Source organism: Taudactylus pleione, unplaced genomic scaffold (genome assembly GCF_031769625.1).
Source record: "Taudactylus pleione unplaced genomic scaffold, aTauple2 ptg000136l, whole genome shotgun sequence".
Classification (NCBI taxonomy): Eukaryota; Metazoa; Chordata; class Amphibia; order Anura; family Myobatrachidae; genus Taudactylus; species Taudactylus pleione.
In genome coordinates this window covers 4,673,114-4,696,594 of record NW_028284538.1, presented here as the reverse complement: position 1 = coordinate 4,696,594, position 23,481 = coordinate 4,673,114, and the positions used below count along the sequence as shown (strand labels likewise).

The 23,481-nt window shown below is 46.9% G+C and overlaps 1 long non-coding RNA gene across 1 annotated transcript in view; it reads right to left on the bottom strand.

The window, feature by feature from the left end:
- Positions 1-1,735: 1,735 nt before the first annotated feature.
- The window catches only part of LOC148522931 (uncharacterized), a 41,786-nt gene continuing 20,040 nt past the window's right edge, over positions 1,736-23,481 (bottom strand). Inside the window, exons 3-4 of the long non-coding RNA XR_015878484.1 lie at positions 8,771-8,885; positions 1,736-3,073 (exon numbers count right to left, since the gene is read on the bottom strand). This is a non-coding gene — a long non-coding RNA (uncharacterized LOC148522931). The remainder of the gene's footprint in view (positions 3,074-8,770; positions 8,886-23,481) is intronic.

Here is a 23,481-nt window from a genome sequence, read left to right as displayed (position 1 = left end):
GCTGGTGCTTGTGCACGCTACAGACCACTTCGTTCTGGGGTAATTTTTCTTTTTGTCCATATAAATTTACCTCATACTGTCAGTAGTTTATTGCATTTTATTCACGTAGGGTTTTCTGGCCCTTTCCCTATAACCGGCGCCCGCGGTTGGTTTTGCTTGCCCATGAGTGGGTGTTTTTCCATACCGTTTTAATTGGGGAGCTTTGTCCTGATACATTGTGAGGTCATACATAGGACATTTATGTGATAACTGCTGGAGGGATTTCAATTATTCCCTCAGTGGTCCAGTTCCTCCTCAGACTCAGTATCTGGCTTTTGGGAATATTTGTTTTATTCTTTACATCTTGGTGTTGAAAATGTTTTTATATGCCAAATATGGTTCATAGGGTCAGGCGAGCTACACATTTGCATGGTAGTCTCATCCCTATTCCATTTGAGACCTACTCATATATATTAATTTTATATACAGACACAGGATTCGACCAGAGTCCATACCCATATGCAACGCTCTTCAAATACAGCTTATTTTTTCTACACACACACCCCCCACAAATACATGTTCATAGGATTTTAGGTGAGCTACACAGCTAACATTGCATCTGATCCCCGTTCATATATAACTAATCATATATTTATATATAAATCTTACATAAAGAAACAGGTTTGACCCGAGTCCACCACCCCCACATATAACGTTCTGCTAAGCACACCATATCTTATACACAGCCCTATGTAATGACGGGACACGCCCCTGACTTGGGTTTCCCCGGGCCGTGGGTTGTGGTCTCCTAATGGCTGGGAGTAGCCCGGTCACTGTTTATGTGGGTTTGCATATATCGGGGATTACTACATCCTTGGATTCAGGAGCCATCGCTGTGTTGCTTGTATCGATGGGGGTGTTTTTTAGGCCCCCGCTGTCATAACAGTCGGGGGCGATGTTTACAACAAGGGTTGTCATCGTTTGCTCCCCCAGCATCCGATATGTCGGCGTGCTGAGCCCACTAATTAAGTAGCTCATTATGATGGTAGGCTGTTGTTCTTGTGTTCGTTTGCTCTTTACACTGCTACGCCTGCGCATACAGTTATTGCCTAAGGCAAAGGACCCTGAATTTCGATACTGCCCATGTTTTCTTTTGTTTCAGGCATCGATGGGACCGGGTCCTCTCCTACCACCACACCAGGGATCGATATTATCGCTTCTGTGGTTGCCAGGCATGGAGTCCTCAGCGCAGATGATACCCTGTTTCACTCCTCAAGCCGCCATGGAGAGTTTTTCGCATGCTGGTCCTTGGCTCCTCAGTCCTATGATTGCCTATCAGACTTTGTGGCAGCAGTGAGAGTCTTTCTGGCAGTCTCAGCTCGGCAGGAGATTCTGTCTCTATGATGATGGAAGTCCTGTGCCTATATTCATGTGGACTAATGATGTGTAATGTTTGTTTGTGGACTTGAGTGCTCCGGCCAACTTGCCACCTTTACGGTGGGGGTCTCGAGGGATTTTGCCCTATTTTTTGCCCAGCGCAGGACAACGTTTGGCTTATACAAATAGTTAAACTGCATGACATATAACAAAATGAACATGAGAATGACATTATCTACGAAAATAAAAGATCCAGCAGGTTTTTTGTAGGTTTTTACCTCGGGTCAAGTCCTCCTCCCCCCCTCTTCCCCTCCCCCCACTTCCTCCCTATGCTATACGTCATAGTCACCGTACTCATGTGTATTTCATGTATGGCAGGTGGTTTCCAGGATTGCAGCTAATTTTGTTTATCAGACACTAGTTTATATTGGTCGGGTCAGCCCGTTTTGCTAGTATGGGTTGGAAGCCATTAGTGCCCTGTTTTTAGACAGCAGCGGAGGACTTTGGTTCTCTTTTGGTCTTAGCGATTCACCTAGGAGGGATTGATTTGTACCGGTGGATATCGCTTGACTTGCGGCGCACTATGGTGCGTGATTTGAGTATTTTGCTTGGTCTTTGGGCCTGAAGCTGTTATGATACTGTCCGATGTTGTGCTAGGTTTTTCCTGGTTACGGAGGTATATGGTCGGGGGGAGAGTAGAATTGTGGTGCATCCACCTTTGATGGGGGGTACAAGATGCCTAGCTATTTCGCAGGGGTGGGGTTCACCTCGTGGAGTAGGGGCAAATTTCAATTATAGAGTGTTTTTTGTCAGTGTTGAGAGGTTTAGAGAGTAGGTGGTATGGTGGCGGGCACGTTCCATTACTGGGAACATGCGTGGCGGGAAAGAACGGCAGTGTCTATAAAGCGTCCACCTTGCTGCAGTACGAGCGGTGCGCCCCCTTCAATGCACTGGTTAGGCTGATTTTACCCTACAGGGGTCAGAGGCACCTCTCTTCGGAGAGGGCTAAAATAGTGCTTTGGGATGGGGCTGGATACCGTTTAACTTGCCAGAGAGGGATATCGGCCCTTGCAAGTTTTATATCACTATTACACTTGAATTGGGATATTGGCCCGTTCAGTGAGTATTTTACATCCTTGCATATGTCAAGTGTGGGGCGTCAGGTTACTGGCCGTTCTTTCTTATGCCACCATATTCTGATTGTAAATTAAATAAAGCTGACCATATATTTTTGATCGCATATATACTTGGTCTGTCTCTTTACTTTATTTAAGCTTGGTTTTAATAACTTTATGGTAGCACGCATTATCTGACGATAGGGAGTTTATAAATTATTACAAAATCACTGGTTATACAGGTTTAACTTTCATTTGTTACAATATCTACACCCAGGGATAGCAGACATTTTGTGAGATGAACCATAATGAGAATACAGCCTGCAAGGGTCCAGCGACATCACCGAGGCCCGAATGACCAACACACATCAGACATTGGTTACTAGCCAGATAATAGGCTGCATTGTTAATATATTGTCTCAGGTCACAGAATCTACCTTCTCTGTGTGCAGTTGGCAGGTACCTTTAGCACAATTATGTTGCTGGTCTAGCTGTGAGTATTTGGCTGTATACCGCGGTGGTGGTTGTGCAGGTGGAGGAAATGCTGGAATTGTTGTAGAAGGATTCATGGAAGCCAAAACATCATTCTGTATCAGATAGACCTGTGAGCAGAGATAACAAATGACATCAAACTTACATTAACATTCCCATAGTAACCGAGGTGTGCTTACTGTGTAAGCGCGATCTCTGATCCCTCCAGCCTTAAGAGTAGGGTGTCCTGTTTGTCACTGAGCTTTACAGATGTGACGTTACCACTGCTTACTACTGTGTCACCACCGATTGTGGAACTACAAATCCTGTATATATATATGGGTTGTGATGTCAGCGGTCTGTGGGCCTGATTCAGCATGAATCGCTATTCTACTTATACGTACACAATGCAGTTGCTAAATCAGCTGTAAGATGCATGAAAATTGCATTTGCATTGCGGAAGCAGCCACACACTTCCCCTTGTCTCACATCCGTAATAATTAGCAATACAATGAAACCATTGGACACATCGAGTGCCATCGGACTCATACGCACACTTGCACAAACCCAGACCTCACTCAGGAATTGCTCACATTAGATAGACCTCAAGCTGTGTATGGGATCGCAGTGGGTAATTTATGCACGACTCTGCAACGGCATGTGAATGCACTGGCACACCTGTGCCTGGCCGACCACCCCCTTGTTACCACCCACAATTGGCACTTCCTGTCGAACACTTACTGGTGGAGCTGCGTAGCTGCTGCATTCGCAGTCCCGAATGCACTGGCTATTTCACGCATGCGCAGTATACGACAGTTTGCCAAATGCGTGCGTCTTTGCAACTGTGTTCCATGCTGAAACCGGCCCTATGACCGCCGACATCTAGTTTCTGCGCCCCAGAATTCCTTGCAATTGGCATTCTGGAGGTGCACAGTTTCCAGCACTGCAATAGAGCTTAGAGGAGAACTGAAGCTCCCTTCTGTAAGCACTGGATCTCTGGCTGAAGGCACTCAGAGTGGGCTGATGTGTGAGTGCTGCTTCCTGCTCAGTGGGGACTGACTGATAGGTCCCCTCTAAGCTTCTTGTCACATGCTCTGCAGCACCCTGCTGTGCAAAGTATGGAATGGGAGGGAGGCATGGCACTAGGGGGATCTGTAATCAATGAAGGAGAGGTGGTGTCACCTAGGGAGCTACAGCATGGTCACTGGGGTGTATTGGGCAGGGGAGGAGTTACTGGGGAATAGAGGAATAAGTCACAGTGGTGGACAGATAATATCTGAGGGTTTCAAAATTACAGGGTGGCGCCAGATGCCCACTGGGGGTGTGGGAGGTTCCGTGACATGCCCTTGTCCCAGGTGCTGTGGCTCCATGCTATGCCTCTGTGTACCTGTCTCTCTAGACACCTCTGCACATCACATCTTCATAAAAAAAGAAAACCTCATGCCAATGATATCTATTGTAAGTAGACCCTATGCAAAGAGTTCTCTACTCAATCTGAATATATTTAGATTTATAAACTGTGTTGACTTACTTTATAATATAGTATATTTTATTATATTTCATATTATTACACTTATTGGAATGGCTGCTCATTTCACAACAGAGCACTTTGCTCAAGGGAAGATTTAGAGATTAGGCAACCCCTATGTGCATAGGACATCCCCCCCCTCTCCCCCTAATTTTATTAATTTCATTATCTGGTTCCAAGCCCTAAATTGGTGATTTTTAATATAAAAATACTCATAAAACAATATTTTATATGATATGTGCAAAACTTGCTGGCAGTAACAAAACACACTAATACCTGGTGACAGTCTGTCAGCCCAAATATTCACCATAGGCCATCTTGAGTGGAGTGTGGACGGGTCACATATCAAATTTCTCCTGCAGTCAAGTTAGAGTGATGCCAGTCTGACATACCTGGTACCTGCAGGAACTAGGGGTGAGCGGGTTCGGATTTCTGAAATCCGAACCCCCCCGAGCCCCCCCGATCCGAGTCCGATCCGAGTCAGGCTCGACTTTTCCCGCCTGACTCGGATTCTGAAATCGAGGCAAAACGTCATCTTCCCGCCTTCCGAGTCTCGCGGGTTTTGGATCCTATATAAGGTACCCGCGTCGGCGCCATTTTCTCACTCGGCTGTGGACAGTGAAGAGGGAGGGTGGGAGTTAGGGCTGGCTGGGCTGTGTAGTGTAGTGTAGTGTAATGTAGTGCTGCTGTTGTCCACTACTTCAAAGTCCATAGGGGCTGGCTGTGTTGTGCTGTGCTGCTGTTGTTAATAGGGGCTGTGTCGACTCCAAAGTCCTGTGCAGTGTCCCAGTCCTAAAGGGGTGCTGTAGTGTTGTCCAGGGGGTGCTCTGTCCATCAGGGGTGCTCCCCCCAAGTGCTAAAAAAATAATATATTTTCTGTGTTTGTGAATTGTGTGCGCAGTAGCCGCACGTGCATCAACAAAGTAGTGCCAAGCGTGCGCCTGTGTCATAAGTAAAGGGCCGGCTGGCTTGACCGTTAAGGGTGCTGTAACCCCCGAAAGTACACTCCAGTCCAAACCAAAAAAAAAATTATTTTCTGTGTTTGTGAATTGTGTGCGCAGTAGCCGCATGTGCATCAACAAAGTAGTGCCAAGCGTGCGCCTGTGTCATAAGTAAAGGGCCGGCTGGCTTGACCGTTAAAGGGTGCTGTAACCCCCAAAGTACACTCCAGTCCAAACCAAAAAAAAAATTATTTTCTGTGTTTGTGAATTGTGTGCGCAGTAGCCGCACGTGCATCAACAAAGTAGTGCCAAGCGTGCGCCTGTGTCATAAGTAAAGGGACGGCTGGATTGACCGTTAAGGGTGCTGTAACCCCCGAAAGTACACTCCAGTCCAAACCAAAAAAAAAATTATTTTCTGTGTTTGTGAATTGTGTGCGCAGTAGCCGCACGTGCATCAACAAAGTAGTGCCAAGCGTGCGCCTGTGTCATAAGTAAAAGGCCGGCTGGCTTGACCGTTAAAGGGTGCTGTAACCCCCGAAAGTACACTCCAGTCCAAACCAAAAAAAAAATTATTTTCTGTGTTTGTGAATTGTGTGCGCAGTAGCCGCACGTGCATCAACAAAGTAGTGCCAAGCGTGCGCCTGTGTCATAAGTAAAGGGCCGGCTGGCTTGACCGTTAAAGGGTGCTGTAACCCCCAAAGTACACTCCAGTCCAAACCAAAAAAAAAATTATTTTCTGTGTTTGTGAATTGTGTGCGCAGTAGCCGCACGTGCATCAACAAAGTAGTGCCAAGCGTGCGCCTGTGTCATAAGTAAAGGGCCGGCTGGCTTGACCGTTAAAGGGTTCTGTAACCCCCAAAGTACACTCCAAACCAAAAAAATATATATTTTCTGTGTTTGTGACTTGTGTGCACTGTGGCTGCACGTGCATCAACAAAGGAGCAGCGCCAAGCGTGCGCCTGTGTCCCATAAGTAAAGAGCCGGCTGGCTCATTTCTTAAAGGGTGGTGTAACCCACAAAGTGCACTACTCTCCAGCAAAAATAAAAAAATATTTTCTGTGTTTGTGTGCGCTTTAGCCGCACGTATATATATCAATATAACATAAATGGAGGACCAAACTTTCTCTGATAAAAATTAAATAGGGAAAGATCAAGAACCACTTCCTCCTAGTGCTGTTGCTGCTGCTGGGAGTTGTTCATCATCCCAGAGAGGAAGTAGGAACATCACTACTTTTACTAAACAATTGACCCTCCAACAGTCCCTAGCGATGAGGATGAAGTACGACAGCAGTCATCCTGAAGCAAAACGTATAACTGAGGCCTTGACTGCTATGTTGGTGTTAGACTTGCGTCCGGTATCCGACATTAGTGCAGTGGGATTTAGACAATTGATGGAGGTAGTGTGTCCTCGGTTCCAAATCCCATCTAGATTCCACCTGCATCCTCAAAGCAGCAGCGGCAAGCGTGCGTCTGTCTGTTAAAGGGTGGTGACACCCTCAAAGTGTGCTACACAAACAATAAAAATATTCTTCTTTTTTCTGTCTTTGTGAATTGTGTGGGCTGTAGCCGCACCTGCATCCTTAAAGCAGCAGCGATAAGCGTGCGTCTGTCTGTTAAAGGGTGGTGACACCCTCAAAGTGTGCTACACAAACAATTAAAATATTGTTCTTTTTTTTTCGGTCTTTGTGAAATGTGTGGGCTGTAGCCGCACCTGCATCCTTAAAGCAGCAGCGACAAGCGTGCGTCTGTCTGTTAAAGGGTGGTGACACCCTCAAAGTGTGCTACACAAACAATAAAAATATTCTTCTTCTTTTTTCTGTCTTTGTGAATTGTGTGGGCTGTAGCCGCACTTGCATCCTCAAAGCAGCAGCGACAAGCGTGCGTCTGTCTGTTAAAGGGTGGTGTAACCCTCAAAGTGTGCTCCACAAACAATAAAAATATTCTTTTTTTTATTCTGTCTTTGTGAATTGTGTGGGCTGTAGCCGCACTTGAATCCTCAAAGCAGCAGCGACAAGCGTGCGTCTGTCTGTTAAAGGATTACATCGGTGACAGCATCCAAGTAGGCATGTCAGACAGTCCGTACCTGTACTGGCAGGAAAAAGAAGCAATTTGGAGGTCCCTGTACAAACTGGCTCTATTTTACCTGAGTTGCCCCCCCTCCAGTGTGTACTCCGAAAGAGTGTTTAGTGCAGCCGGGAACCTTGTCAGCGAAAGGCGTAGGAGGTTGCTTCCACAAAATGTGGAGAAGATGATGTTCATAAAATGAATTATCAACTCTTCCAGGGAGACCAGCCTCCAGAACGTACAGAGGGACCTGTGGTTCCAGCAGGGACGAATTAATACTCTGTGAGGATGAGGATGTACACACTGAAGAGGGTGAGGAATCGGTGGATGAGGAGGATGAGGATAACATCTTGCCTCCGTAGAGCCAGTTTGTGCAGGGACAGATAAATTGCCAGCTTGTTTTGTGGGGGCCCAAACGAACCAATCATTTCAGCCACAGTTGTGTGGCAGACCCTGGCGCTGAAATGATTGGTTTGTTAAAGTGTGCATGTCCTGTTTATACAACATAAGGGTGGGTGGGAGGGCCCAAGGACAATTCCATCTTGCACCTCTTTTTTTTCTTTGCATTATGTACAGTTTGGGGCCTAGTTTTTCAATGCCATCCTGTCTGCCACTGCAGTTTCATGCCTAGATGGGTCACGTGTTTGTGCCGCCCACTCGTGTCGCTTAGCATAGTCATCCAGCTACCTCGGTGCAACCTTTTGGACATAAAAACACTATTGTGAGGTGTGAGGTATTCAGAATAGACTGGAAATGAGTGGAAATTAAGGTTATTGAGGTTAATAATAGCATAGGAGCAGAAAAACCTACAAATTCTGTGATTTTAGCTGTTTTTATGCTTTTTTTCAAAAAAATACAGATCCAAAACACAAAACCCAGAACCCAAAACACGGAAGGGTGGTTTTGGCAAAACCAATCCAGATCCAAAACACGAAGAAAGATCCAGATCCAAAACCAAAACACAAAACACGAAAAGTGGCCGGTGCACACCCCTAGCAGGAACATCTGCTGATTGGCCAGACCCCAGGCGTGGACACAAGCTGATTGGTCTATCCTTTTTCCTGTATATTCAGAATATGTCCCCTGTATGGTAACCTGTCCTATCCTTCCACATTCACACTCAAGATGGAATACGGTGCTTTATAATGGAAATATTTTGTAGTTACGGGAAAATTTTGCACTGACAGTAAAAGAATAAGCATTTCACTGCCATCCCCAGCAAGTGGCATCACTAGGCACATTCTCCTCTGACAATACTTATGTTACATTTGCATTCACATCCATCCTTCTCTTACCGGGGGGATCAGTTTGTGGTACAGAAGGACATATACAACAGGAGACATAACAGAATACAGAGAACAGCAGCAGATTTATCAAAAGGAGAAGTGATTCAACAACATATCCAACGACCTGTAAAAACAAAGTAAATACAAATAATAATTACAGTAAATAAATATATATATATATATATATATATATATACATATATATATATATATATATATATAACAGTGCAGCTTATTGGTCAAGTTGTAATTTATGCAACAATTCTAATTTAGAGTTCCACACATATGATCCCTGTTGTATCCTGAGCCGTCACAGACAGTATATGTTATTTGTTCTCAACCAGCCCTGAGTTATTACCATTGAAACCTGGTGTAAGTTGTCATCATAAGAGAGCAAGAACATCATTTCTATATCATTATTTTAATTATTTGGTTGAAGCTAGTCACCTATAGTATAACCCTGATGTCTGTCCAGCACAAATCTATAATAGTGAGAACCCTCCTGTCATGTTTAGGCTCAGAAGAACTTCCACAGATGGTTTAGAAGTCGGGGTGCTAGGTTGGGGAAGGAAATGGAGGCGAGGGGCCCAGATATATGTCTTCCTCATCCATGAATACCGGATGTTGGCTAGACTTGACCAAAGGTGCAGAGTCTAACCTACTGGGAGGTGTTCACCAGTGACCCCTCCAATCGGGATATGGGTTTAAGCTGCACCCAGCAGGCAGGTCACAGCCCTTTAGTCAGGTATCCGGTACAAGTGGGAAACAGAAGAACACAGGGAAAGCACAGGAGAATCAAACTAGGAGTCAATACTTGGGTGATGTACTGAGTACACACACTGTTGATCCAGAAGCAGGATTGCTACAGGAGAATGGCACTAAGAGTTGATACTTGGGTGACGTACTGAGTACACACACGTTGATCCAGATGCAGGAACGGTACAGGTGAATGGCACTGGGAGTCAGTACTCAGATGACGTACTGAATACACACACTGTAGAATAACTTTAGGAATAATAGACTAGAACAAAGGAGCATGGAGCCTGGAAAGCTGCAACAGCAAGTAATCCCTTGAAGTAGTGAAGTTGTTCCGACAACTTCCTGTTGCCCGGACCCCGGGCTAAATAACCTAAGTTAGCGATCCATTGGAGGATGGTGTCAGCTGACAGCAACCAATGTTACCATTGGGTAAAGGGCTAATCAGATGATGTAGACTGTCAAGGCTGCATCCATGATAGTAACCGCAGGAACCAAACCACGGAGCAACACATGGATGTCCTAGCAGACCCCAGGAATACTCCTCAGTGAGTCACTCACTGCTGCACCTAGTTTCTGACTGCCCAGGAGGTCAGGGGAAGCCAGCGCTGAGGTGAGTCATGGCCGATCCTGGGCTGCAACCTGTCACCACCTAGTTCTCACTGGGACTAGGAGTCAATTCTTGGTGACATACTGAGTATACACACTGTTGATCCAGACACAGGACTGGTAGAGGAGAATGGCATTAGGAGTTTGCAGTCGGGTAACGTACAAAGTGCACAGACTGTTGATCCAGACACAGGACTGGTACAGGAAAATGGCACTAGGGGTTAGTACTCGGATGACGTACTGAGTACACAGACTGTTGATCCAGACGAAGGACTGGTAGAGGTGAATGGCATTAGGAGTTAGCAGTCAGGTGACGTATGGAGTACACAGATTGTTGATCCAGAAGCAGGACTGGTACAGGAAAATGGCACTAGGGGTTAGTACTCAGATGACGTACTGAGTACACAGACTGTTGATCCAAACGCAAGACTGGTAGAGGAGAATGGCACTAGGACTTAGCAGTCAGGTGACGTACTGGGTACACACACTGTAGAATAACACAAGGAATTATACACTAGAAGAAAGGAGCATGGAACCTGGAATGCTGCAACAACAAGTAATCACTAGCAAAGTTGTTCAGGCAACTTTCTGTTGCCCGGAGCCTGGCTAAATACCTATTCATACATATGGGGAGCCATATGAGCACCTCCCAAAATGTTAGATTTCCATAGTGGGACTCCTTGGGTGCACAGAAGGCACACACTCAAAATGGGGCATTGTCTCAAGTCCACCAGGTCAGGCCCCCTGTTTGTAGACAGTTTAGGGCATGACCGTCAGTTTTCCGTCACAATAGGGGTGAGCCCAGCACTTTGGAAGCTACTGAGCTACCTAAAAATTGTGGATTTTGTCATTGTGAGTGCCTGTCGAAAGCAGGATAGCAGTGAGAGGAAGGGAGTCCATGTGTCCCCCAGGCTATAGGCGGATTGTACCATGCATCACATATTGCATGTGATATATCCTGCCATTTATCGCATGCTTAGCAACATTTATTCACATTTCACACCATTGGTTAATTGGCTCCCAACAAAATTATCCCAAGTGTGTATGGGAATTCAGATTGTAAGATTTGGATTGTATGCACCACTGGCGCAGGGACTGATGTGAATGGCCAAATATTCTCTGTAAAGCTCTGTGGAATATGTGTGCGCTATATAAAAAACTGGTAATAAATAAATTAGGGGTGAGCGGGTTCGGATTTCTAAAATCTGAACCCCCCCGAGCCCCCCCGATCCGAGGCAGATCCGAGTCAGGCTCGACTATTCCCGCCTGACTCAGATCTGAAATCGAGGCAAAACGTCATCATCCCGCCTTCCGAGTATCGCGGGTTTTGGAACCTATATAAGGTACCCGCGTCACTCGGCTGTGGACAGTGAAGAGGGAGGGTGGGAGTTAGGGCTGGCTGGGCTGTGTAGTGTAGTGTAGTGCAGAGTAGTGTTGTGCTGTGCTGCTGTTGTTAATAGGGGCTGTGTCCACTACTTCAAAGTCTATAGGGGCTGGCTGGACTGTGTTGTGCAGTCAGTTCTCCATAGGGGCTGTGTCCACTCCAAAGTCCTGTGCAGTGTCCCAGTCCTAAAGGGTTGCTGTAGTGTTGTCCAGGGGGTGCTCTGTCCATCAGGGGTGCTCCCCCCAAGTGCTAAAAAAATTATATTTTTTGTGTGTTTGTGAATTGTGTGTGTAGTAGCAGTAGCCGCACGTGCATCAACAGAGTAGTGCCAAGCGTGCGCCTGTGTCCCATAAGTAAAGGGCCGGCTGGCTTGACCATTAAAGGGTGCTGTAACCCCCAAAGTACACTCCAGTCCAAACCAAAAAAATATATATTTTCTGTGTTTGTGAATTGTGTGTGCAGTAGCCGCACGTGCATCAACAAAGGAGCAGCGCCAAGCGTGCGCCTGTGTCCCATAAGTAAAGAGCCAGCTGGCTCATTTCTTAAAGGCTGGTGTAACCCACAAAGTGCACTACTCTCCAGCAAAAATAAAAAAATATTTTCTGTGTTTAGCCGCACGTATATATCAAATCGATATAACATAAATGGAGGACCAAACTTTCTCCGATAAAAATAAAATAGAGAAAGATCAAGAACCACTTCCTCCTAGTGCTGAAGCTGCTGCCACTAGTCATGACATAGACGATAACATGCCATCAACGTCGTCTGCCAAGGCCGATGCCCAATGTCATAATAGAGGGCACATACAATCCCAAATGACAAAGTTCAGGAAAATGACCTTGAAAAAAACATTTAAATCAGCTGTAGAGAAACGTAAACTTGCCAATATGCCATTTCCGACACGGAGTGGCAAGGAACGGCTAAGGTCGATCCCTAGTATGTTCATGACTAGTGGTTCAGCTTCACATGACGATGGAAGCCCTCCTCCCACTAAAAAAATCAAAAGAGTTAAGCTGGCAAAAGCACAGCAAAGAACTGTGCTTTCTAAGAAGATATCACAAATCCCCAAGGAGAGTCCAAGTGTGGTGGTGGTTGCGATGCCTGACCTTCCCAGCACTGGACGGGAAGAGGTGGCTCTTTCCACCATTTGCACACACCCTGAAAGTGCTGAAAGGAGCACCCACAGTCCACTTGCTGATATGCAAATTGAAGATGTCACTGTTGAAGTACAACAGGATGAGGATACTGGTGTAGCTGGCGCTGAGGAGGAAGTTGGCGAGGAGGATTCTGATGGTGATGTGGTTTGTTTAAATCAGGCTCCGGGGGAGACAGTTGTTGTCCGTGGGATGAAAAAGCCCATCACGGTCATGCCTGGGCAGAAGACCAAACATTCCACCTCTTTGGTCTGGCAATATTTCTATCCAAATCCGGACAACAACTGTCTTGCCGTATGTACCTTATGTAAAGGTGGAATAAGTAGGGGTAGGGACGTTAACCACCTAGGAACATCCTCCCTTATACGGCACCTGCAGCGCATTCATAATAAGTTACTGTCAAGTTCAGAAACTTTGGCTAAGACCGTAAGCAGTCCAGGGACACCTAAATCCCGTTGTCCTGTTGTATCCAAGCGCCTGCAGACCACACCGTCAACTCCCTCCTCGTCAATTTCCTCCTTAGTCAGGATCGGAAGTAGTCCTGCAGGCCATGTCACTGGCATGACTGACTCTCCTATCCCGGATTCCTCCGGAGGATCCTGCATTGCTACGCCTCCTGCTGTTGCTGCTGCTGGGAGTCGTTCATCATCCCAGAGAGGAAGTAGGAACACCACTACTTTTACTAAACAATTGACCCTCCAACAGTCCTTAGCGAGGAGGATGAAGTACGACAGCAGCCATCCTGAAGCAAAACGTATAACTGAGGCCTTGACTGCTATGTTGGTGTTAGACGTGCGTCCGGTATCCGGCATTAGTGCAGTGGGATTTAGACAATTGATGGAGGTAGTGTGTCCCCGGTTCCAAATCCCGTCTAGATTCCACTTCACTAGGCAGGCGATACCGAGACTGTACAGAAATGTCAGAAAAAGTGTCCTCAGTGTCCTGAAAAATGCCGTTGTACCCAATGTCCACTTAACCACGGACATGTGGACAAGTGGAACAGGGCAGACTAAGGACTATATGACTGTGACAGCCCACTGGGTAGATGTATCACCTTACGCAGCAACAGCAGCAGCATCACCAGTCGCAGCATCTCAGAAACGCCAGCTCGTTCCAAGGCAGGCTACGCTGTGTATCACCGGTTTCAGTAAGAGGCACACCGCCGACAACCTCTTAGAGAAACTGAGGGAAATCATCGCCCAGTGGCTTACCCCACTTAGACTCTCCTGGGGATTTGTGATATCTGACAACGCCACCAATATTGTGCGGGCATTACATCTGGGCAAATTCCAGCACGTCCCATGTTTTGCTCACACAATAAACTTGGTGGTGCAGAATTTTCTGAAAAGCGACAGGGGCGTGCAGGAGACGCTTTGGGTGGCCCGAAAAATTTCTGCCCACTTTCGCCATTCAGCGACTGCGTGCCGAAGACTGGAGCGCCAGCAAACACTCTTGAACCTGACCCGCCATCACCTGAAGCAAGAGGTTGTGACGTGGTGGAACTCAACCCTCTATATGCTTCAGAGGATGGAGGAGCAGCAAAAGGCCATTCAAGCCTATACATCCACCTATGACATAGGCAAAGGAGGGGGTATGCACCTGACTCAAGCGCAGTGGAGAATGATTTCCGTGTTGTGCAAGGTTCTCCAGCCCTTCGAACTTGCCACACGTGAAGTCAGTTCAGACACTGCCAGCTTGAGTCAGGTCATTCTCCTCATCAGGCTTTTGCAGAAGCAGCTGGAGAAAGTGAAGGAGGAGCTAAGACGGAGCGATTCCACTCGGCATGTGGGACTTGTGGATGAAGCCCTTCATTTGCTTTGCCAGGATTCCAGGGTGGTCAATCTGTTGAAATCAGACCACTACATTTTGGCCACCGTGCTCGATCCTAGGTTTAAAGCCTATGTGGTATCTCTCTTTCCGGCCGACACAAGCCTGCAGAGGTGCAAAGACCTGCTGGTGAACACACTGTCAGCTGAAGCGGAACGTGACATGTCAACAGCTCCTTCATTTTCTCCCGCAACTGGGGCTGCCAGGAAAAAACTTAGGTATCCTAAGCAACCCACTGGCAGTGATGCAGGGCAGGCAGGACCAAGTTTGGACATCTGGTCCGGACTGAAGGACCTGGCAACAATTTCTGACATGTCTACTGTCACTGCATATGATACTGTCACCATTGACAGAATGGTGGAGGATTACATCGGTGACAGCATCCAAGTAGGCATGTCAGACAGTCCATACCTGTACTGGCAGGAAAAAGAGGCAATTTGGAGGCCCCTGTACAAACTGGCTCTATTTTACCTGAGTTGCCCCCCCTCCAGTGTGTACTCCAAAAGAGTGTTTAGTGCAGCCGGGAACCTTGTCAGCGAAAGGCGTAGGAGGTTGCTTCCACAGAATGTGGAGAAGATGATGTTCATCAAAATGAATTATCAGCTCTTCCAGGGAGACCAGCCTCCAGAACGTACAGAGGGACCTGTGGTGGTGGATTCAAGTGGGGACGAGTTAATACTTTGTGAGGATGAGGATGTACACACTAAAGAGGGTGAGGAATCGGTGGATGAGGAGGATGAGGATGACATCTTGCCTCCGTAGAGCCAGTTTGTGCAGGGACAGATTAATTGCCAGCTTGTTTTGTGGGGGCCCAAACGAACCAATCATTTCAGCCACAGTCGTGTGGCAGACCCTGGCGCTGAAATGATTGGTTTGTTAAAGTGTGCATGTCCTGTTTATACAACATAAGGGTGGTGGGAGGGCCCAAGGACAATTCCATCTTGCACCTCTTTTTTTTCTTTGCATTATGTACAGTTTGGGGCCTAGTTTTTCAAACTGCCATCCTGTCTGCCACTGCAGTATCACTCCTAGATGGGTCACGTGTTTGTGCTGCCCACTCGTGTCGCTTAGCATAGTCATCCAGCTACCTCGGTGCAATCTTTTGGCGATAAAAACAATATTGTGAGGTGTGAGGTGTTCAGAATAGACTGGAAATGAGTGGAAATTAAAGTTATTGAGGTTAATAATAGCATAGGAGCAGAAAAACCCACAAATTCTGTGATTTTAGCGGTTTTTAGGCTTTTTTTCAAAAAAATACAGATCCAAAACACAAAACCCAGAACCCAAAACACGGAAGGGTGGTTTTGGCAAAACCAATCCAGATCCAAAACACGAAGAAAGATCCAGATCCAAAACCAAAACACGAAAAGTGGCCGGTGCACACCCCTAAAATAAATGCGACTAAAAAATGCGAATGAAAGCTGTTCCTATAGGATCTGTCCTTTGCCTGAGGACTGCACTATTTGTATTCCTGGAGTCAGACTGCACATGTTCAGCCATCAGTCTGAGCATGTGCAAGCCATGGGCATCAGTGAGAGATGTTTCAAATCCCTTTCAGTTGATCTTTGCATTAAGAAGGCCATAGGCGTTGCCTATCGGGAACAAGCTTGCTGCATATTGACTCACTGCAGCCCCATTGCATTATATGGGGACTGTGGTGCTTCAGGGCCACAGCAGATATCTCTAATATCTACTGCGGAGCACTTTCATGCATATGGGGTATACAGCAAACCTCCGAAAACTGCATTTTTAGAGGTATGACTGAGGTTTGACACATCGTGTCCTTAGTGTGAGATGGATAAGTTTGGGATTGGCTAAAGAAACAGGTAGACGTAATGTGCTGACTTTCTGTATGATATTTACAATGTTACAGTGTGATAAATAACCATTCCTTTATAAATGCTATACTGTAGTGGGCAAAGGTTTGTGCAAAATTAATATAAAGCATTATTTATTCAGATATTTAATTGGGTGAGAAAATACACTCCCATATAAATGGCACTGCGGGGGGGGGGGGGGCATAGGCAAATGCAGTGGGGATCCGGTTGCCTGGAAACTCCCCCTCCCCAGCCCACACCATGACCACAATAGAAATAGTAATTTAGAATTTTACTAGTGCTGCATGACCTACTCAGTATCACAAATTTAATAATTAGCACCACTTGTGGATCTTTTAACATACACTTGCGCACCAACTAGGAGATCTGGAAAACATGCACTGTTAGGGGTGCACTGCTATAGACTATCAATAGAGTTATTTATTAATACCATATAATAATGCACTATCCAGTGCATAACGAGACCAATATGTACATATATATCCAGGGCAGTACTAGGTTCTTCTGCTGCTCCCCCAGACTTTCAGACTTGCTCCATTGCTCTGGAATGGAGCCCACATCTGAAATAAAAACACTCAGCTCAGGCAGGATGGCCCTACTGTCGTATTTAATGACTTACTGCGATCGCTGGTTCTGTATATGCTGGTATTATGACACACAAAACAATACACTATATATGACAGATATAAAAGCTGGTTAAGTGCTAATTATGCCCTCTTCATGTACTGGGCACACTCGCTCTAAAGTCAAGCATTTGGAAACCCCCCTTTAGAAATGCTGCATTTGCCACTGGGGGGGAGGTGTCAGGCTGGTATTACCTCATCTATGCGAGTTTCTGTGCATCTTCTTCCTGTTTTTGCCCCCACAGTGGTATCCATCATCATTAGAATCGCCATTAGCACCCCATGCTGGGTGCAAAATAATCTGTCTGTAACAGGCATCCCATCTCCATCTGCATGCTGCAACCGAGCATGGAAGTCAGACTACTGTACAAGCACACAACATTTCCATGACACTCCTATGAGACAAATATGTTCCATGCTTCTGCATGGTTGCCAGCCAGTTGCCACCCAAGAAACATCCATTTCACATTAGGCCCTGTGAGAGTGAGGTGTTTTTTTCTGCATGCGCAGCTGAGGGAAAATCGTAAAATACTTGGACTCAATGGACTCAGGGCCTGATTCAGAGCCGGACGCTCTTTGAGAGCGCCCGCTCTGAATCAGGGCGTCCCTGTTTTTTTTTAAGACGGCCTCCTGGCCGCTCGATAAGCTGTGGGTGACCACCCACAGCTTTAGCGAGCAGCCAGTTGATGGTCGCGATGGTCACAACCATCGTGACAATCAGGCTTGCGATGAGACCCTTGTGGTAGGGTCTCGTTCCCGCAAGCCCCAGTGAGCTTTCGGCTCTAATAGAGCCGGAAGATCACCTCTGACATCACTCGTCATGTCAGTGGGGCCGCCCCCAAAAGGGCAGGCGTTCCTTCAGGAATGCCTCCATTTGGCTAGCCACTGCCCCTGCCCGCCTCTAAACCTGGACAAGCTGTCAATCAAAATCGACAGCCCCGCTTTGGTGTGAGACCCGTAGCGACAGAGCACCCGTCGCTGGCCGGGTCTCGCGCATCCACACACCGGAGCCGGCTCCGGCATGCGCGGTGGGGGGCCATCGACCCGCTTACGAGCGCTGTGCGATCGCGAACGGATCTGAATCAGGCCCTCAGTATCAGGCCTTTGGTATGGAAGTCACAACTAGTTAATTCTGGTTACAAACTGTACTTGGCACAAGCAAATTGCTTGTACATGTCCTGGTATCATGACACTGAGGGCCTGATTCAGATCCGCTCGTAAGCGGCCGCTCGTTCGCTCCGAGCGATGTTCGCACATCTGTGCATGCGTATGGGTCGTAATGCGCATGCGCCAACCAGTCAGTGCGGTTGGTAAACGTGTGTTCGCAAAATTGCGAGTGCCTGCTAATTTGAGTGACAGGATGAGGCGTTTGTGGGTGGTAACAGGGGAAGGTGCTTGAAAACGGGGAGTGGAGATCCAAACGCAGGCGTGACAAACGGTCAAAACGGGCGTTTTAAGAGTGTGCATAATTAACAAAGTAGCGTCATCGACCACGCCACTTGGTTGTTTCTTAGCCTGAACTGCTCGCATGATTGCGGTAGGAAAATCCAACCACAAGCACTGCGAGCAGTTCAGACGCCTTTCGATGTACTCGATTAATCTAATAAATAGCGGAGATGATGTATGATGCGAGCAGCCAGGGGGCATCTTTTCAAAATAGCGAGCGCATGTTTCGTTCACTCGCTCAGACATAGAGGCGTCAACAGACTGCAAAGAGCGAGCGCTCAATTTAAATTGCCGGACCCTTTTTCTGAACGAGAGAGTGCAAATAGCGTCCGGCTCTGAATCAGGCCCTGACTCCCTTTCTGTTAAGCTCATGGGTATGTTATGTGAATATTACAGAAGTAGCCATCTACATCGTTGCCGCGATACGTGCGCATGGGCACACACATTGCGGCATAGCGCAGCTCTCTGTGGGCTTGCTTCTAGGCACAGATGGAATTCTCCCCATTGAAGTCTATAGCGTGCGCATGCACACTAGTCACGCCATCCATGGCACGATGCACTCGCATCGTGCTGTAGATGAGTGCGGCTATATCTATACATACCATCAGAAGAGTTTACTAAGAGCTAATGAGTACTCTTTGTTTTTACCACCATATTTTTGTCAGACATTGCAAAAAGCACTGTTATTTGGCATGACTAATGCTCCGTACACACACAGAGCAATCAGCCAGCGATATCGCTGGCTGATCGCCCTGCACTGTGCCTGGTGTGTTAGATGATCTACACCACCAACTGCCTACCAACTATAGCGACCCGAGATTATTATTATTATTATTATCCTTTATTTATATGGTGCCACAAGTGTTCCGCAGCGCCTTACATAGTACATGGAACTAATAGGTGAACAAGAAACAAGTAACTTACAGTATATTACAGTGCAGGACAAGGACACAACTTATATACATTGCTGAAATAGTGATTAAAGCACTCACAATAAGCTGCCGGGAGTTGGCGGTCCCGTGTTAGGTGCCCTAATGGGGAGTAGAGAGTAGAAGAAAATGTAAAGAGAAGCACATGAGGGAAGAGGTCCCTGCTCATGAGAGCTTACATTCTAAGGGGAGGGGCAGACAGACAGGCGTGACACAGAAGGGGAAGATAGGAAGGAAAGACCATGAGGTGGGTTAGGATGAGTGCTGTAAGGCCTTGATAAAGTAGAGGGTCTTGAGAGCCTGTTTGAAGATTTATAGAGAGGTGGAGAGTCTGATGGGGAGAGGGAGAGCATTCCAAAGGAAGGGAGCAGCACGGGCAAAATCTCAGATGCGGGAGTGGGAGGAAGTAATCAGTTGGGAAGAGAGGCGGCATGCATTAGTTGAGCGAAGTGGGTGGGTGGGAGTGTGAAGGGAGAGAAGGTCAGAAATGTATGCGGGAGAGGATTTGGTGAGGGCTTTGTAGGCGAATGTAAGAACCATGAATTGGCATCTGAAGGGGAAGGGGAGCCAGTGTAGGGCTTGAAGGAGAGGGGAAGCAGATGTAGAACGTCTGAGGAGGAAGATGAGCCGCAGCAGCATTAAGAACAGATTGTAGTGGAGAGAGGTGAGAGACTGGGAGGCCAGCTAGGAGAAGGTTACAGTAGTCCAATCTGGATATGACCAGTGAGTTAATGAGGGTTTTATTGGCATCCTGGGTGAGGAAGGGTCTAATCCTGGAGATATTTTTTAGGTAAAAACGGCAGGACTGCGAGAGGTGCTGAATGTGCGGTTTAAAGGAGAGGGAGGAGTCTAGGATAACTCCAAGACAGCGCACTTTGGGGCTAGAGGAGATAGTTGTGCCATCAATAGATAATGAAATTGTGGAAAGTGATGTAGTGGAAGAGGGTGGGAAGATGATCAGCTCAGTCTTAGACATGTTAAGTTTAAGAAAGCGCTGGGACATCCACGAAGAGACAGCAGAGAGACAGTTGGAGATATGGGTAAGGAGCTCAGGGGTGAGCTCAGGGGTGGAAAGGTAAATTTGAGTATCATCTGCATAGAGATGATATTGGAGGTCAAAGGAGTTAATGAGTTCACCTAAAGAGGATGTATATAGGGAGAAAAGGAGAGGTCCAAGAACAGAACCTTGGGGAACTCCTACCTTTAGTGGAAGTGGAGGGGAAGAGGAGTCATGAGAGGACACAGCGAAGGAACGATCAGAGAGGTAGGAGGAAAGCCAGAAGAGGGCAGTGTCACGTAGACCGAGAGAGTAAAGGATTTGCAGGAGGAGAGGGTGGTCTACAGTGTCAAATGCAGCAGAGAGGGCAAGGAGAATGAGCAGAGAGTAGTGGCCCTTGGATTTGGCAGCAAGGAGGTCGTTGCTGACTTTCGTGAGGGCAGTTTCAGTGGAGTGGAGAGATCGGAAGCCAGATTGAAATGAGTCAAGGAGGGAGTGGGAGGAAAGAAAGGTGGTAAGGCGGTTGTAGACAATACGCTCAAGGAGTTTGGAAGCAAAAGGGAGAAGAGAGATGGGTCGATAGTTGGAAAGTATGTTAGGATCAAGGGTAGGTTTTTTAAGAATGGGGGAGACAAGAGCATGTTTTAATGCAGAAGGGACAGTGCCAGATGATAGGGAGAGATTAAGGAGGTGAGCCAGATGGGAACAGGCAGAAGGAGACAGGTGGGAGAGGAGACGGGAAGGGATAGGGTCAAGAGGGGAGGTGGAAGGAGGGGGGGACCGGATGAGGGCCATGACTTCCTCTCCAGAAGCAGGGGAGAAGGATGTCAGAGTTGGTGAGACAGAAGGGGAGGGGTGGTAAGGGCAAGTAGGGGGAGGAGTGCTGAGGGTCTGATGGGATATGATGTCCTCACGTATGGAGTCAATTTTAGATGTAAAGTAGGTGGCAAAGTCGAGGGCAGAGAGCGAGGAGGGAAGGCAAGGAGGGGAAGGGCAGAGTAGGGAGTTGAAAGTGGCAAAGAGACACCGGGGGTTTGAGGACTGGGAGGAGATGAGGTTCTTGAAATATGTTTGTTTGGAGAGAGGCAGGGCAGCACTGTAGGAAGAGAGAATAAATTTGAAATGGAGGAAGTCAGCCTTAGAGCGTGACTTTCTCCACTGACGCTCTGCAATTCTTGAAGACTTTTGTCGGTATCTGGTGCATTTGGAATGCCAGGGTTGTGGTGTGGATCTGCGAGGGTGAGTGGTTATTGCTGGAGCAGCAGAATCAAGAGCAGAAGTAAGGGAGGAGATCAGCGATAGTGGGTCCCTATAGTAACCACCTGCTCGATATCGAGCAGGTTGGGCAGCATGCACGGGCGATGGATGATATTGCTAACATCCATATGTGCCCACGAACCGATCGTTCAGGGGTTGGAAGGTGCCAAAACCTTAATGGTTGCTGAACGATTTGAACTATAATGATATGAACTACATCATTACTGTTCAAATCGGGCAGTATTATCGCTGCGTGTGTTCGCAGCATAACACTCTAGGGGAGATGTATCAATCCTTGGAGAGAGATAAAGTACCAAACAATCAACTACTGTCATTTTAAAGTCTCTCCTTGAAAAATTATTATTACTGATAATAATAATAATAATAATAATATTATTATTATTATCCTTATTTAGATGTTTATATCGCACCACAGCGTCTTACAAAGTACATAAACAAAAACAATATGAACAAAACTAAAAAGTTACTTATTAATTACTTACTACTTAAGTCTACAACCCAAATTCACGTTCTGCCGATGCTGATTCGATCCGCCAATTGGTAGTTGAAAAAAATACTAATCGGTGGACATCGATTATCAGCAATCCACCTCCGAATAGGTGAAATTCAAGATGTTAAAAATCCCCCACTCTCAGATTCTGACTATTTTCAGATTGGAATTGGGGAATCAAAATTGTACAACCCGGTGTCAGCAGAACTGGGAATTGTAACGATACAGTCAAGATGTATGGGCCCCATAACAGTACATAATATTGCAGAACATGGACAAAGTTTATAAACATTGCTGTAGCAGCTGTTACAGTATCCAAATGAGCAGAGGGGTGGCCAAACCCAAAGGTTTGATGCTGTTGTTGGCAGTGGGAGGAGATGATGGTACTCCCGGCAGTCTGAATTCTGGGTACAGTGGACCTCATTCAGAGTCGGTCGCGAGCGCCGATGCGCTCGTAACAGACTCGATGGTTTTGCCTGCGCACGCACAGCAGCCGCACTGCGCGCGCGCAAGCCATGGAGCGACAGAGCTCGTTACCAAAGGGGTGGCTGTCGATGTTGATCGACAGCTGCCCCTATTTGGTAGGCGGGCTGGGGGGTGGTTTCCAAAATGGAGGCGTTCCTTTACGAATGCCTACCGTTTTGTGGGCGGCCGCACTGACATCATCAGTGATGTCAGTGGGGAGCTTCCTGCTCCATCAGAGCAGAAAGCTCCCTGAGGCTTACGAGTGCCCAGACCCTACCCTAGGGTCTGGTCATAAGCCCCGATGGTCGCGATGGTGATCAACATCGTGACCATCAACCTGGTCAGTCGTTAAGCTGTGGGTGGTAACCCACAGCTTAACGATCAACAAGGAGGCGGCTGTTCAGGATGCAAGCGGCCGCCCTGATTCTGTGCGACCACTTGCATCTAACGACCTCCTCTGAATGAGGTCCAGAATCCCTATCTGCTGACAATCCAGCGGTAAGTATTAGGGTTAGGGGGAGGGTTAAGTTTAGTGGTTTGGGTTAGGCACTAGGAAGAGGGTTAGGGTTAGGCTGCCAGGGGAGAGGATTAGGGTTAGACTGTGGGGGAGTGTTAGGGTTAGGCTGCGGGAAAGTTGGGTGAGGGTTAGGGGAGAGTGTTTGGGTAGGGGTACTTAACTGTACATGTTGAGATTCTGACTGTCGGGATGCTACTGTCAGTATTCTGACCGCCGGCATCCCAAATGCTGGGATCCCGTACCCAACCAATTTTCCCTTATATTTCCTCAAATAATTAAAACAATTATTTATTGTAATATGCTTCTAAATATATGTATGTTATGTCTGGTAAAACTAGTAGGCAATCAAAAATATAAAACTTGTCTGGTCACCAAGAAGCAAACACCCTGCACAGGTCCAGATTAAC